Below are 16,307 nucleotides of genomic sequence, written 5' to 3'. Positions count from 1 at the left end.
CTAGAGACAATTTAATTTTATTCTTTTCTTTTCTTCTCTTTCACCATAAAAGCTGTCAATTGTTAGAGTCCTCTTTACTTTTTTACTCATTTTTTAATGTTAAGTTAAAGCCTGCCTTTAGGGAGGGAGAGAATTTCCAAGCAACCACAGCTGCACTGGGTCAGTGCTGATTCACTCCTGGTGCTAACTTTTTTTTATTTTTTTAATAGCTTTTTATTTACAGGATATATGCAAGGGTAACTTTACAGCATTAACAATTGACAAACCTCTTGTTCCAATTTTTCACCTCTTACCCCCACCCCCCCCCCAGATGGCAGGATGGCTAGTAGATGTTAAGTACATTAAAATATAAATTAGATGAATGTAAACTGTTTACATTTTTGTTTTTCTTCCTGGGCTATTTTTACGTTCTGTGCAACAAGAAAACTGTTCGGTTCTGCACACATATATTGTATCTAGAACATACTGTACCATATTTAACATGTATAGGACTGCTTGCCATCTGGGGGAGGAGGTGAAAGGAGGGAGGGGAAAAATCGGAACAGAAGTGAGTGCAAGGGATAATGGAAAAAATTACCCAAGCATGGGTTCTGTCAATAAAAAGTTATAATTATGAAAAAATATATATAAATTAGATACACAATAAGTATACATGACCAAAACGTTATTTTGCTGTACAAAAAGAATCAGACTCTGAAATATTGTACAATTAGCTTGTGAAGGAAATCAAAAATGCAGGTGGGCATAAATATAGGGATTAGAATTCAATGTAATGGTTTTAGTCATCTCCCAGAGTTCTTTCTCTGGGCATAGCTGGTTCAGTTAATTACTGCTCCATTGGAAATTATTTGGTTGATCTCGTTGCTGAGGATGGCCAGGTCCATCAGAACTGGTCATCATATAGTATTGTTGTTGAAGTATATAATGATCTCCTGGTCCTGCTCATTTCACTCAGCATCAGTTCGTGTAAGTCTCTCCAGGCCTTTCTGAAATCATCCTGTTGGTCATTTCTTACAGAACAGTAATATTCCATAATATTCATATACCACAATTTATTCAGCCATTCTCCAACTGATGGGCATCCATTCAGTTTCTAGTTTCTAGCTACTACAAAAAGGGCTGCCACAAACATTCGTGCACATACAGGTCCCTTTCCCTTCTTTATAATCTCTTGGGATATAATCCCAGTAGTAACACTGCTGGATCAAAGGATATGCAAAGTTTGATAACTTTTTGAGCATAGTTCAAACTACTCTCAAAATGGTTGGATTCATTCACAACTCCACCAACAATGCATCAATGTCCCAGTTTTCCCGCATCCCCTCCAACAATCATCATTATTTTTTCCTGTCATCTTAGCCAATCTGACAGGTGTGTAGTGGTATCTTAGAGGTGTCTTAATTTGCATTTCTCTGGTTAATAATGACTTGGAGCATCTTTTCATATGACTAGAAATAGTTTCAATTTCTTCATCTGAGAATTGTCTGTTCATATCCTTTGACCATTTTTCAATTGGAGAATGGCTTGATTTTTTATAAATTAGAGTTAATTCTCTATATATTTTGGAAATGAGGCCTTTATCAGAACCTTTGACTGTAAAAATATTTTCCCACTTGATTGCTTCCCTTCTAATCTTGTCTGCATTAGTTTTGTTTGTACAAAAACTTTTCAGTTTGGTATAATCGAAATTTTCTATTTTGTGATGAGTAATGATCTCTAGTTCTTCTTTGGTCATAAAGACCTTCCCCTTCCACAGGTCTGAAAGGTCCTGGTGCTGACTTTGGCAAGCCTTGTCTGCCCTGTTCTTTTTTTTTTTTCTTTTTCTTTTTCTTTTTTTTTGTTTTGTGGTTGGAGTCTGCTCAGGCACCCTGAGATTGCACTGCTCCCAGACTCTGAGCTGTCTGTGCTGGTGTTTGTGGTCAGCTGCCCGGGCCTTGCTGTCTCTCTCCTGCTTCCAATTGAAGCAGACCTTCTCTGGTCCACTTCCTCCAGCAAACTCTTTGCCCCACAGGAAATCGCACCACCACACTGAGACTGTTCTGCCCTGGGGCTCTGCTAGGTCTGTGCTGGCATTTGTGGTTAGCTATTTGTGCTTCACTTCCTCTCTCCTGTTTCTGATCAAAACAGATATTTTCTGGTTTGTTTCCTCCCACAAATTCTCTGCCCTGGGACACTGAGCTATCTGTGCTAGCATTTGTACTAGTTGCCTTGGATGCCTCCCTCCTGTTTCCAATTGAAACAGACCATTGTTTGGCAGTCTTTGAAAGTATCTTCTGCTGATAATTTGTGGCAGTCCCAATATTTGTGGGTTCTGTCTGTCCACAGCAAATTCAGAGGCTGGATTTCTTAGTTATTGTAAGGGTTGTGAAGAAGGTCAGAGAGAAATGTGTGTTGTCTCCACCATCCTGGCTCTGCTACCCTGTTGAATTCATTTTTAATATTCTGATCTTTCAATGGATTTGTGATTTCATAATAGCTTCCACTTTTTTTCAACAGTTTCACTTAAAATTGATCAATACTATCCCTTTTTTACTCTTTTCCATATTTTCCTGCAAATATTTTAGAAGATTTTCACTCGGTATTTTGGATTACATTATTTATTTAGCTTGAAATGTCAGGGCTATCAATGGAACATCAAATCTATAAATCAGTTGTCCCTTGCTTTTGCTAAATAACCGGCTTGTCTCCTTTTCCCTAAAAGCTATATGCTTGTTCTCTTCCTCATCTTCTTTCCTGGGACCAATGCCTGCACATCTTCAATATCTGTTTAAAATATATGTATTGATGCACCTGATTTATGACTTATTAATCCAACTCTGTGTCCTTGGCTGGGCATCCACTTGGATCCTTTACTTTGGATAAATATGCTAAACACTTGAGCAATAATGGACTTAATTTGGGAAGTTCTGCATTGTTCTGAACCTTAATGAAATCAGTATACCATGAAATTTAACAACAAATTCAAACTAGTTTGAGTCTTAGCTTTTTCTTCTTGAATTCTAGAAGGAGAAGCAAGTTGAATTAAGGCTCATTTTGTGTAATCTTTATTTAATTGTCTAAGTAATTGAAAAGTGATGGTTTCATTTTATTCTGCATCTAACTATATCATCTGTTCAATTTGTGTTGCTTTAAAAAATCATAAGAGATATATTGCCAACAAAACACTGCACGCAGAAAAAGAACAGGTTAACAAGTGATTGTGAAAGTATCCAATATAAGGAATAATTGAAGACTTTTCATTGGGAGAAGAGAAGACTTGATAGCATCCCAAAAAGCTAGTGCAGGGATTTACACCTAGTAAATGCTCATGAATGTTTATTGAATTGAATTTAAATAGTTGAAGCATTGCAATGTAGCATAAGAAGTCTATTTACTCCAGATGTAGAAGGTCTAACTAGGAGCGATAGACAAAAGATAGAGGGAAAAGAGATGGTAAACAAATTTTGACATATATATATATATATATATATATATATATATAAATATATATATATACATACATACATACATACACACACAAAACACACACACACATATATATATATATATATATATATATATATATATATGTATGTATGTATGTATTTGCCAACTAGAGATGTGGAATAATAGGATGTGTTGTCATGCAAGGAATGGAGATCTTTGTTCTTAGAGCTAATCAGAGCATAGAGGAACTAAGGATTCCAGAGAAAACATACTTACACTGTTAGAAGATAGCATTGTTTATCTTCATAAGTTTTTCTATGACTTTAAGAATTAAAAAAACAAAATAGAGGTGAGTAATTGAAGCTTATTAAGAATAGCAGCATGTATTAATCTATGTATTTGCATATTTTATTGTTGTTTTCATTAGTGGAAAGAGAAATGTGTGCCTAAATCCCTGTGCCCTAAAGATTTCCAAAGTTGCAAAGACATATTTTTGTTTGGTTTTCTAAAAAAGTTAGATTAGCAGTGTTATAGAAGTTATAAAAGGAACTGAAAAAAATATATTTCATAAGCTGAAAAGATAAAAGTTTCTTGGTGCCTTGATGATGATGGTGAACTAATTTGTGGAATGTTGACACCCCATTTAGTAAAATAGGGATCTGAGACAATTCTGATCCTTTTTTTTACGTGCTAGCACTCCTAATTGACATACACTTTGGTAGGAATTCTCCAGATATGGTGGAAACTGAGGCTAATTTTTTAAACATTTGTATCACACTAAATGCCCCAAGGAGAAGGTTTCCTGGAATGAAGATTAGGCCCAGGTTCAGGAAACTTGTCACTTCAGAGGACTTCTAGCTGTTTGATACTAGGTCATCATTATTTAGCAATACAATATAGCCAAATTAATGCTAAGCAGTGCAATTTGGATCTCACCTTAGGTTGGGAATTTAGTCATATTTGGAGAAATGAATTATACATGGTAGCCTAAGAAACTTTATTATTGTAATTCTTTTACTTTTTTATCTTATTAGTACAAAGATCTTTACATAAAGAATGTCTTAAAACCTGAGTTTATAACTTCATTCTAAAGCCAATATGTATAACTCAGAAATCATAGCAAAATGAAGAAATACATTCCACCCTCAGTATCTAACTTTGTTTCTTATTTATTCACATCAGACTTCCAAAAAGCATCTTTATTTGGAAGAAATATTCTATTCTTTCTGTCATACAATAGTGGTTTCTTTAATGGAAATACACATGACTGCTACTGAAATCAATTACCTATCATTTGTAATATGTAGCAAAGTTATTACATAGTCTGTGATTCATATAAAAAAAAAGATAACATGTATATACAGGTGAGCAGCCACTGTTTATCAGTGTTAATCAAAAATGAGATTTAAGGCTCTAATTTGAGATGACCTTGAGAAGAAATGAATCAGTTTCCTGAAGCAAACATATAATTGAAAATGAACAATGGATATAGTGAAACATGGCATTACCCCACAGATTGTTTAATGATGGACTTCCTTCTTTCCTAGTTAAAAGGGAAGGGTTCACTGCAACTGTTCAGTAGTCTAAACATAATTTGTACCTTAAAATAATTTGACCAAACTTTAGTTGCCCTACTTCGTTTTCTCATGGGGCAATAGTGAATTTAATAGGTTATGTTATTATGCAAAATTGTCTCCTCCCCCACCACAGTTTGCCAAATGTTGAGGTTCCAGACTCACAACTAAAAAAGATCCATTGTTTGGCTTCTTGTTTTAAATGCTATGTAATGAAGTCTAATTGTGATACCTGAAGTCTATCATAGTAACAAGGACATTCAGATTATAATATAGGCAGATGGAAAAGCTTAGCTGACTTTCCCCATAAGGTAATAGTGTTGGCTTTTAAAAGAAAAAATCTTTATTGTCTCTCCTCACTCCTGCTGAGTTAATTCGCCATCCCTAACCACAATCACTCAATACCATAATTCATCAAAAGTTTGTCAAATTTAAACATTATTAACATTTAACTTTAGAGAAGTGGTTCAGAAAAAGTGACATTTCTTGTATGTATAAGAAGAATAGGCTATTCTTTTTAAGCAAAGAAAAAACCTTTCATATGTAGCTAAGTTACTATAAATTTTTCAATATGTTCATTGTCTTAAACTGCAATAAGAATTCTTGAGTTTCTATATTCTTAAAGAAATTTTCACCAGGCACTGAAGGAATACAAGGCATACTAGAATTATGATCCATGTTAATAAAACCATTTCTACAGTGCAAACACCAATTACCTCATTTACCTCAAGCAGTAAAACTGATAAATCTCTGGGTTTTTTTTTTTCCATGAACTCCTCTGCTCAACACCTTGCAAGGAACTATACAAGATCATAAAGTTTGCATTGATTAATCCACATGCTGAATATAGTCATTTCCTCATTAGTTCCAAGAACCACATTGGTTTAAATAATCCCCTTGTGGAAGCCAAGATCTAAACTGCGTGATAAAGAAAGCTAAGAATGGAAGTGAACTGAAGCATGTATAAATATTGTGCAATGGAAATCAGATACAAATTCTGAGATGTAAAATCTTATTCTTGTTATTATTTTGCTAGTTATTTCTTTGCTTTAATTTTTGGCTAAGCAGTTTTCCCTCAAAAGAAAAGCAAATGATAGTTCTATATTTTAAAAAAATATATGACTGTAATTATCTTAGGAAAACATTCCCCCCCTAATAAACCATATAAATTAATTATACTTAAATTGGATATTTTTTGAACAAATGCATAAAAATACTTTGCTAAGGTTGTTTTTTTTTTTTTTTTGCTAGTAGACAAAGTCCATTACAGATGGGCCCCACTTTGCATAATCCTCCAAAGTAAAATATATATTTCATAATAAAAAAGGAGGAAAATAAAAGAAAAAAGAAATGAAAAGTAAAATAAGATTGTTTTTTAAATGGACAATAATAAAAGCTTATAGTTGCACAGAGTTTTAACACTTGCAAAAGCCTTTACACATATTAGCTAATTTTATTCTTACAATCACTGTGGGAGATAGTTTGCTACTATTAGCACTATTTTATATGTGAGGGAAATAAGTTAGACAGAGCTAAAAATGGCTTGCCCGAGGTCACTTAGGCAACAAGTAAATGAATGTTTGAACTAAAGTCTACTCTTCAAATTTGGCATTAGATCCACTATTCTACTTATTTGTCCCTGTAGAAATTGATTTTTCCTTGTAAAAATTATTTAAGATAACATTCTTTAAAAAAAAAAAACAAATTTATTTTTAAACCATTCTACTTCTTTTCTTATAATTAATATTTTATGAAATCAAATTGCAAAATGGTATATACGTAAATAAGTATTGTCATATATATAATAAGTTCAGTATTTTATTCTAATTTAGAGAAAACAGAAGAGTCCATATGTCATAGTATATAGATTAATCCTGAGTCAAGAAAAAATGGGTTTAAATGTTTTCTCCAAAATTAGCTAGATGACCAAGTATTTACAAACCCACTTCTCTTAAATTATTGTTGAAAACTTCTCTACTATTATATGTCAATGTGTACCTGTGTGATATATATATATATATATATTATATATATATATATATATATATATATATATATATATATATATATATCTGTGTTTGTGGATACTTGTGTGTGTCTCTGCAAGTGTGTCCTCAACTTGTTTGTTCTTTCCCAATTTTAAGAGAACAATTATCCCATAGTAAATTTTCCAGGACTGGGGATAACTCATCAATTTTTATAGAAGTCTGAAGTTCTTAGAGGTCTCTATGGTCAGGATCACATGTGTTCTCATCAGTGAAAGCAGAGTAAAGTTCTATATCACAAAGGATGACCAGTGAGAAGGAGAAAGGAAGAGACCTGACCTCAGTTACCAATAGAGACATAATTAGAATAGTTGGACAATAAAATACAATACTAAAGTAGAATATTTTTCATTGAAAGTGTTGTAAATCTGCCTTAATTCTGTTGAGACTTGTTCTTCTGGCCAAGATGGCAGAGGGGACACATGCATCTACTTAAGCTCCATATTTTCTCTCAGAATAATTTATTTCATGACAAGCCTCTGAATTAGTGCTTGACTGAAAAAAATCCCCACAAATAATTACCAAGAGAAGATATCCTCAAAATTTGCCAAAAAAGGTGTGTTTTTGCTCACGGGTGGGAATGGTTAGATCGGGCACAGACTGAAAGCAGGCAGCAGGAGCACAGCAGACAGAGTAAGGCAGGCAGCTCACAGCTGAGCAGACCAGAGAGGGGTGGGGTGTGATCTCAGCTATTTCTGTGGAGAGAGCTTTAGCTCAGTGTTGGTTACTTTGCCCTGGCAGCAAGCCAGTAGACAAGCAGAAAAGCTAAAAACACAGGGGGTGAAGACTATAACCCCAAAAAGCTAGGGTCTCTCAGAACCTGGCTACAGCCACCGACAGTGTCTCAGCACACTCTCATAGTCTTAGAGCACAGACGTAGTGCAGCCATTGCTGTCCTACTAGTGCCTAGCTGTTGCCCTCTGCAGTCTGTAGAGAAAGGTTGGTAATACCGTCCAGCCCCCGCCCCCCCCAAAAAAAACAGACCATTTGTTTTTCTTGTTTCTTTTCTTTGATTCTTCTTTGACAAAATGAGCAAAAAATTAAAGCTCACTCTAACTATTGATAGCTTCTATATGGATAGAGAGCAGACTTTAAACCCTGAGGTGACTAAAAACACTGTCTCCAGTTGAATCCCCAAAAGGGGATATGATCTTGTCCTCAATCCATAAGACTCTCATAGAATAAATTAAAAAGTCTTTCACAAAAGAGGTAGAAGAAAAATGGGAAAAGGAATGGGAAGCTTGGCAAGAGAGTCTGGATAAGTCATCCCACTCATTTAAAGATAGAATAGATAAAGAAATCAAATCCTTGAAAAACAGAATTAGTGAGTTGGAAAAAGAAAATTGCTCTCTAAAAAATAAAATTGACAAAATAAAAAAAAAATTCCATAGAACAAAACAGCTCACTTAAAAACCCAATTGGACAATTAGAAAAAGATATTTAAAAAGTGAGTGAAGAAAATACTTCATTGAAAATCAGAATTGAACAAATGGAATTGAATAACTTGAGGAGACAACAAGAATCAGTCAAGCAAAACCAAAAAAATCAAACAATGGAAAACAAATGTCAAATAACTTCTTGGTAAAACAACAGACCTGGAAAATAGATCTAGGAGAGAAAATCTGAGAATTATTGGATTCCCTGAAAAAATGATGAAAAAAAGAGTCTGGACACTATTTTCCAGGAAATTATCAAAGAGAACTGCCCAGCTGTTATAGAAACAGAAGGGTAAAGTAGAAATAGAAATAATTCATCGATCACCTACTAAAAGAGACCCTAAAATCAAAACACAAAGAAATATACTGGCCAAATTCCAGAACTATCAAACCAAAGAAAAAATACTGCAAGCTGCTAGAAAAAAAAAAAAAAAACTTATTCAAATATAGTGGAGCCACAATAAGGATTACCCAGGATCTAAAGTGTCCACATTAAAGGATCAAGGCCTGGAATCATATTAAAAACTAAGGAACTTGGTATAAAAGAATAACACCTACTAAAATGAGCATTTTTCCCCCCCAGGAAGAAGATGGACATTCAATGACATAGGTGAATTTCATCTATTTCTGATGAAAAAACTGAAACTAAACAAAAAGTTTGATCTCCAAATACACGACTCAAGAGAAACCGAAAAAAGTAAATAGAAATCTTGGGAAAAATGGGAATCTTGGGAATCTTGGGAAGAAATCTGTTATAAAGATATATAAAGAACACATATATAATTTGTTCTAGAAACTAGAGGTGGAAAGGAATTTGTACCAGAAAAAGGGTAAAGTGTGGGTACTGCATCTCACACAGAGGCAAAAAATCTATTATATCAAGAGAACAAATGGAAGGGATAACATGGTTATCTTACTCTCTCAGAACCCCAAAGAAAAATATTAGACATATTAGTTTTAAACTTCTCCCACCTCATTGAAAATGGGAGGGAAAAGGAAAAGGAATAGGTAAGCTAAGTGGAAGAAACAGAAAGGGGAAAATGGGTAAATAGGGAGGAACTCTAAGGTGTGGGAATTACGAAAAAGGGAAAAGGCTTTAAAAGCAAGTGGTCTCAAATTTAATACTGGGAGGGGATAAGGAAAAGGAAAGGAAAAAAGCATAAGAGGGATTAACAAGATGGAATAATACAGAATTGTAATTTTAACCTAAATTGAATGGGAAACTCCCCCCATAAAGAGAAAACATAATGGTTAAAAACCAGAATCCTATCATATTTGTTTCGGAAACACACCTGAACAGGGAAATATAGAATAAAAAGTAAAAAGGTTGGAACAGAATTCTATGCTTCAGGTGAAAAAAAAAAAAAATAAGCAAGGATAGTCATCCTCATTCAGATCAACAAAAACAAAAATTGATCAATTAAAAGAGATAAGGAAAGGGCACTATATCTTTCTAAGGGTAGAGATAATGAAGGAATACCAATATTAAACATATATACCACTTTTGTAACATTTTAATTCTTAAAAGAAATTAAAGATAAGAAAAAATAGATGGAAAACTATAATAGGGGGAGATCTCAACCTTGACTCTCAAATTAGAAAATAAACCACAAAATAAATAAGAAAAAGAAGTCAAAGAGGTAAATAGAATATTAGAAAAGTTAGATATGATAGATCTTTGGAGAAAACTAAATGGAGACAGAAAGTAGCACATTTTTTTTCTCTGCAGTTCATGGAACCTATACAAAAATTGACAATATATTAGGACATAAAAACCTCAAACTCAAATACAGTAAGGCAGAAATAGTAAATGCATCCTTTTCAGACCACAATGCAATGAAAATTACATTCAATAAAAGCCAGAAGAAAAGAGACCAAAAAAAATTGGAAACTAAATAATCTCATACTAAACAATGATTGGATGAAACTGCAAATCATAGACATAATTAACAACTTCACCCAAGAAAATGACAATAATGAGACATCATACCAAAATATGTGGGATGCAGCCAAAGTGGTAATAAGGGGAAATTTTATATCTCTAGGGGCCTACTTGCATAAAATAGAGAGAGAGAAGGTTAATGAATTGGGCTTGCAACTAAAAATGCTGGAAAAGGAACAAATTAAAAACCCCCAGTCAAACACTAAACTTGAAATTCTAAAAATAAAAGGAGAGATCAATAAAATTGAAAGAAAAAAAATAAAATACTATTGAATTAATAAAACTAAGAGTCGATTCTATGAAAAAGCCAACAAAATACACAAATCCTTAGTAAATCTGATTAAAAAAAGGAACGAGGAAAATCAAATTATTAGTCTTAAAAATGGAAAGGGAGAACTCACCACTAATGAAGAGGAAATTAGAGATATAATTAAGAGTTATTTTGCCCAACTTCATGCCAATAAATTCAACAACTTAAATGAAATGGAAGAATACCTTCAAAAATATAGCTTGCCCAGATTAACAGAGGAAGAAGTAAATATCCTAAACAGTCCCATTTTAGAAAAAGAAATAGAACAAGTTATTAACCAACTGTCTAAGAAAAAAATCCCCAGGACCAGATGGATTTACATGTGAATTCTACCAAACATTTAAAGAATAATTAACTCCAATTCTGTTGAGATTTCCCAGTTAACGGTAATTCTAGTTATAAACTAACTCACTGAATATTAATTTTGTTTATGTGTACTAATTTTCTGAGATTTTTAGCATTTCTTTTTTTTTAAAAGGATTTAACTATCTCCAACCTATTCTTGTTTAAGAGTACCTTTTTTTACTGTACCATCTGAGGGCATTAAATGTGAGTAATAACTTAAGATATAACCAAGTTTCCCCTACATAATGGGGTAAAGGCTTATTAATGAGTCACTGAATATGAGGAAAGTGGAACTCCTACTCACCAGAGATTGAATACTCAGAACTTAACTCAATTTACAAACTAAATGTCTGGGTATGGATGAGTTAAGGACTGGTTGGTGCTCTTGCCGGTGGACTTGCTGAGCTTGATGCTAGATGTGGGGAATGCATCTAATTTTTGATAGGCTGGTTCTAATTAGTCCTGACTGATTAGTCCCTTTTCAGGAACATCACATATATTCAGGGCTCATCTAAGGTTTGTTTTATTCTTGTTGTTTTGTTTTGTTTTGTTTTCAAATAAGTATGCTTTCTCTGTATTGATGTGAATTAGAAACAACATTTCCTTGATAGGAAACATTTTTTAGAGATTTTGTTCACTCTATGGTACAACATGCCAAAGGAAATTTTGTGCTGATGCCCAATAGGATTTACCTTTAAGTTCAGTTCTCCTTTCAGAAATTTTGTTCTGCTCTATGCTACAGAGGTGTGCTGGAACTCACTTCAGAAAAAAACAATTGTTAAAATTTCTGTTACTATTGAAATCTGAGAATTTTGCAAATACTAAAAATCAGGGATTTATTTAGAATTGTATTAATTGTCTAGACTTAAGAAAGTAATGGGGAAAATGTAAAAAAATATAGATTTAAACTTAAAAGTATATTGTCTGTACATTTTTGTTTTCTAAAAGTCAGTAACTTAAACAATTGCAAGCATTCTTACCTCTGTACTATGGAATATCTGGAAACGTTCTTTTTTTGTTTGTTTGTTTGTTTTTGTTTTTTGTTTTGTTTTGTTTTGTTTTGTTTTGCAAAATTCCATTCAGATCACCTTATGGTTGAAAAAATCATGGACAAAATTTACCCTAAATAGTTTAATTTTTCTCTATTTCCGGATTAAATCTGAACTGTGTGTATGGGTCCAGAGCAAAATGGGAGGATAAGATGGGCACTCCAGCCTCTTTTTTTACCCAGCATCAGTTTGTTTAAGCAATATTTAAATCTCACAATGTTAAATTTATTTTACTGTTATATAGAGATTAATTATCCCTATATTTTCTTCCCCCCTCTTTTATTTCTTCTAAACTAAAGTTCTGTTTTAGAACTATGCTATTATTGTTTTTAAAAGAAGGGCAAAAGAGTCAATTCAGGAAACATAATTTATTTCAGAACCTGATGGTCCCTTTATTTTATTTTATTTTTAAAATTTAATTTATTTTTTTTCCTGTGGCAATTGGGTTTAAGTGACTTTCCCAGGATCACACAGCTAGGAAGTGGTAAGTGCCTGAGACCAGATTTAACTTCAGAGCTGATAGTCTATCCACTATGCCATGTAGCTGCCCCCTGCTCCCTTTATTGTCACACATTTATTAATCACTTTACTATTGTGCTAGTTTCTGGAGACACAAGTTTGAAAAATCTCATCTTTGCCTTCAAAGAGCTTACATTTTACTGTATAAGAGAAAAGACAAAGGAGAGAAACATAATTCAAATGCAAATTTGCTTCTTGACATATCAGTTCAAATTCTAATCATGTCACTTGTTGCTTGTCAGATCTGGGAAAATCAGTTTGCATTTTTTCCTCATCTGTAAAAAAGCATTTTGGACTAGATAACCTCTAAGGTCATTTACAGCATAAAATGTATGATTAGGGTTTCTTGTTTTTTCCATAGATCCAACTCTTAGTTTTATTAATTAATTCAATAGTTTTTTTTTATTATTTTCAATTTTATTGATCTCTCCTTTTATTTTAAGAATTTCAAGTTTAGTGTTTGACTGGGGGTTTTTAATTTGTTCCTTTTCTAGCATTTTTAGTTGCAAGCCCAATTCGTTGACCTACTCTTTCTCTATTTTATGTAAGTAGGCCTCTAGAGATATGAAATTTCCTCTTATTACCACTTTGGCTGCATCCCACACATTTTGGCATGATGTCTCATTATTGTCGTTTTCTTGGGTGAAGTTATTAATTATGTCTATGATTCGCTGTTTCACCCAGTAATTCTTTAGTATGAGATTATTTAGTTTCCAATTATTTTTTGGTCTACTTTCCCCTGGCGTTTTGTTGAATGTAATTTTTATTGCATTGTGGTCTGAAAAGGATGCATTTACTATTTCTGCCTTACTGCATTTGAGTTTGTGGTTTTTATGTCCTAATATATGGTCTATTTTTGCATAGATTCCATGAATTGCTGAAAAGAAAGTGTACTCCTTTCTGTCTCCATTTCGTTTTCTCCAGAGATCTCATATGTAACTTTTCTAGTATCCTATTTACCTCTTTGACTTCTTTCTTATTTATTTTGTGGTTTGATTTATCTAATTCTGAGAGTACAAGGTTGAGATCTCCCACTATTATAGTTTTACCATCTATTTCTTCTTGCAGCTCTCTTAATTTCTCTTTTAAGAATTAAAATGCTACACCACTTGGTGCATATACGTTTAATATTGATATTCCTTCATTATCTATGCTACCCTTTAGAAAGATATAGTGCCCTTCCTTATCTCTTTTAATTAGGTCAATTTTTGCTTTTGCTCGATCTGAGATCAGGATGGCTACCCCTGCTTTTTTGACTTCACCTGAAGCATAGTAGATTTTGCTCCAACCTTTTACCTTTACTCTGCATGTATCTCCCTGCTTCAAGTGTGTTTCCTGTAAATACCATATTATAGGATTCTGGCTTTTAATCCATTCTGCTAACTGCTTCCTCTTTATGGGGGAGTTTACCCTGTTCACATTTATGGATAAAATTACCAATTCTGTATTACTTGCCATCTTGTTAACCCCTGTTTATGCTTTTCTCCCTTCTTTCCCCTTTATCCCCCTTCCAAGTATTAAACTTGTGAGCACCACTTGCTTCTCACAGCCCTCCCTATTTAGTATCCCTCCCCCCCGTCTTAGAATTCCTCCCCCTATCTTACTCCTTTCCCTCATAGTTCCCTTCTGCTTAGCTTATTCCTTCTCTTTTCACTTTTCCCTTCTCACTTTTCAATAAGGTGGGAGAAGTTTCACCATAAATAGAATATGTCTAAAATTTTTCTCTTAAAACCAATTCTGATGGCACTAAGATACACACTATGCTCATCCCCCTCCATTCTTTCTTTCAGATATAATAGGTTTCCTTTGCCTCTTTGTGAGATGTAGTACCCCCACTTTACCCTTTTTCTGGTACAATGTCCTTTCCACCTCTAGTTTCTAGAACAAGGTATACATGTGTTCTTTATACATCTTTACAGCAGAAATATAGTTCCCAAGATTTCTTTTACCTTTTTAGGTTTCTCTTGAGTTCTATATTTGTAGATCAAACTTTTTGTTAAGTTCTGGTTTTTTCATCAGAAATAGATGAAATTCAGTTATTTCATTGAATGTCCATCTTCTTCCCTGGAAAAAAGATGCTCATTCTGGCTGGGTAAGTTATTTTTGGTTGCATACCAAGTTCCTTAGCCTTTGGAATATCATATTCCAGGCCCTTTGATCTTTTAATGTGGATGCTGCTAGATCCTGGGTAATCCTTATTGTGGCTCCTCTATATTTGAATTGGATTGTTCTAGCTGCTTGCAGTATCTTCTCCTTCATCTGAGGGTTCTGGCATTTGGCCACTATATTTCTTGGTGTTTTGATTTTAGGATCCCTTTCAGTAGGTGATTGATGAATTCTTTCAATGTCTATTTTACTCTCTGTTTCTATGACTTCTGGGCAGTTCTCTTTGATAATTTCCTGGAAAATAGTGTCCAGGCTCTTTTCTTCATCATATTTTTCTGGGAGCCCAATAATTCTTAGATTGTCTCTCCTGGACCTATTTTCCAGGTCTGTTGTTTTCCCAAGAAGGTATTTCACATTTTTAGCCATTGTTTGATTTTTTTGGTTTTGCTTGACTGATTCTTGTTGTCTCCTTGAGTCATTCAATTCCATTTGTTTGATTCTGATTTTCAATGAAGTATTTTCTTCATTCACTTTTTTTATATCTTTTTCTAATTGTCCAGTTGAGTTGTTTTGTTCTATGGAATTTTTTTCCATTTCACCATTTTTATTTTTTAGAGAGCTATTTTCTGTTTCCAGTTCACTAATCCTATTTTTCAAGGATTTGCTTTCTTTATCCACTCTGTCTTTAAATGAGTGGGATGACTTCTCCAGACTCTTTTGCAAGCCTCCCTCTCCTTTTCCCATATTTCTTCTAGCTCTCTTGTGAGAGCCTTTTCAGTTTCTTCTATTAGATTCATCTGTGCTGAGGAACAGATGATGCCCTCCTTTAGGGATTCACCTGGAGACAGTCTGTTTTTAGTCTCTTCAGGGTTTAAAGTCTACTCTCTATCCATATAGACGCTGTCATTCGTTTAGGTCCTTTTCAATTTTTTGCTCATTTTGTCAGAGAAGAATCAGAGACAAACTAGCAAAGAAAAAAGAAAAAGAAAAAACAAATGGAATCTGCTTTTTTGGGGCGATGGGCTGGGTGGTGTTACCGAGCTTCCTCTATAGACTGTGGGGGGCAACAGCGAAGCACTAGCAGGACTGTGCTAGGCCTGTGTTCTGAGACTCTGAGAGCGTGCTGAGTCACTGTGGGGGAGGAGTGGCTAGGTCTCAGAGAGACTCCAGCTGTTTGGGGTTGTATTCTTTGCCCCAGTGTTTTTAGCTTCTCTGCTGGGCTACTGACTTGCTCCCAGGGCAAAGTATCTAAGCCTGTAGCAAAGCTCTCCCCGAAGAATTGGCTGAGATCACACCCCACGCCCTTCCAGTGTGCTCGGCTATGAGTCCTGCCAAGCTCTCACTTCTGCTGCCTGCCCTCAGTCTGTGCCCGATCTAAAACCCTCCCCGCCCTTGAGCAAAAACAGACCTTTCCTGTCCAATCTCAAGGATGTCTTTTTTTGGTAACTATTTGTGGGGCTTGTCATGAAATGAATTCTGAGAGAAAACGCGGAGCTTACAGAGCTGTGAGCCTCCTTTCCACCATCTTGGCTGGAAGTCCCATGTTTAATATTAT

Source organism: Sarcophilus harrisii, chromosome 5 (assembly GCF_902635505.1).
Source record: "Sarcophilus harrisii chromosome 5, mSarHar1.11, whole genome shotgun sequence".
Classification (NCBI taxonomy): Eukaryota; Metazoa; Chordata; class Mammalia; order Dasyuromorphia; family Dasyuridae; genus Sarcophilus; species Sarcophilus harrisii.
This window is presented reverse-complemented; position numbering follows the sequence as displayed.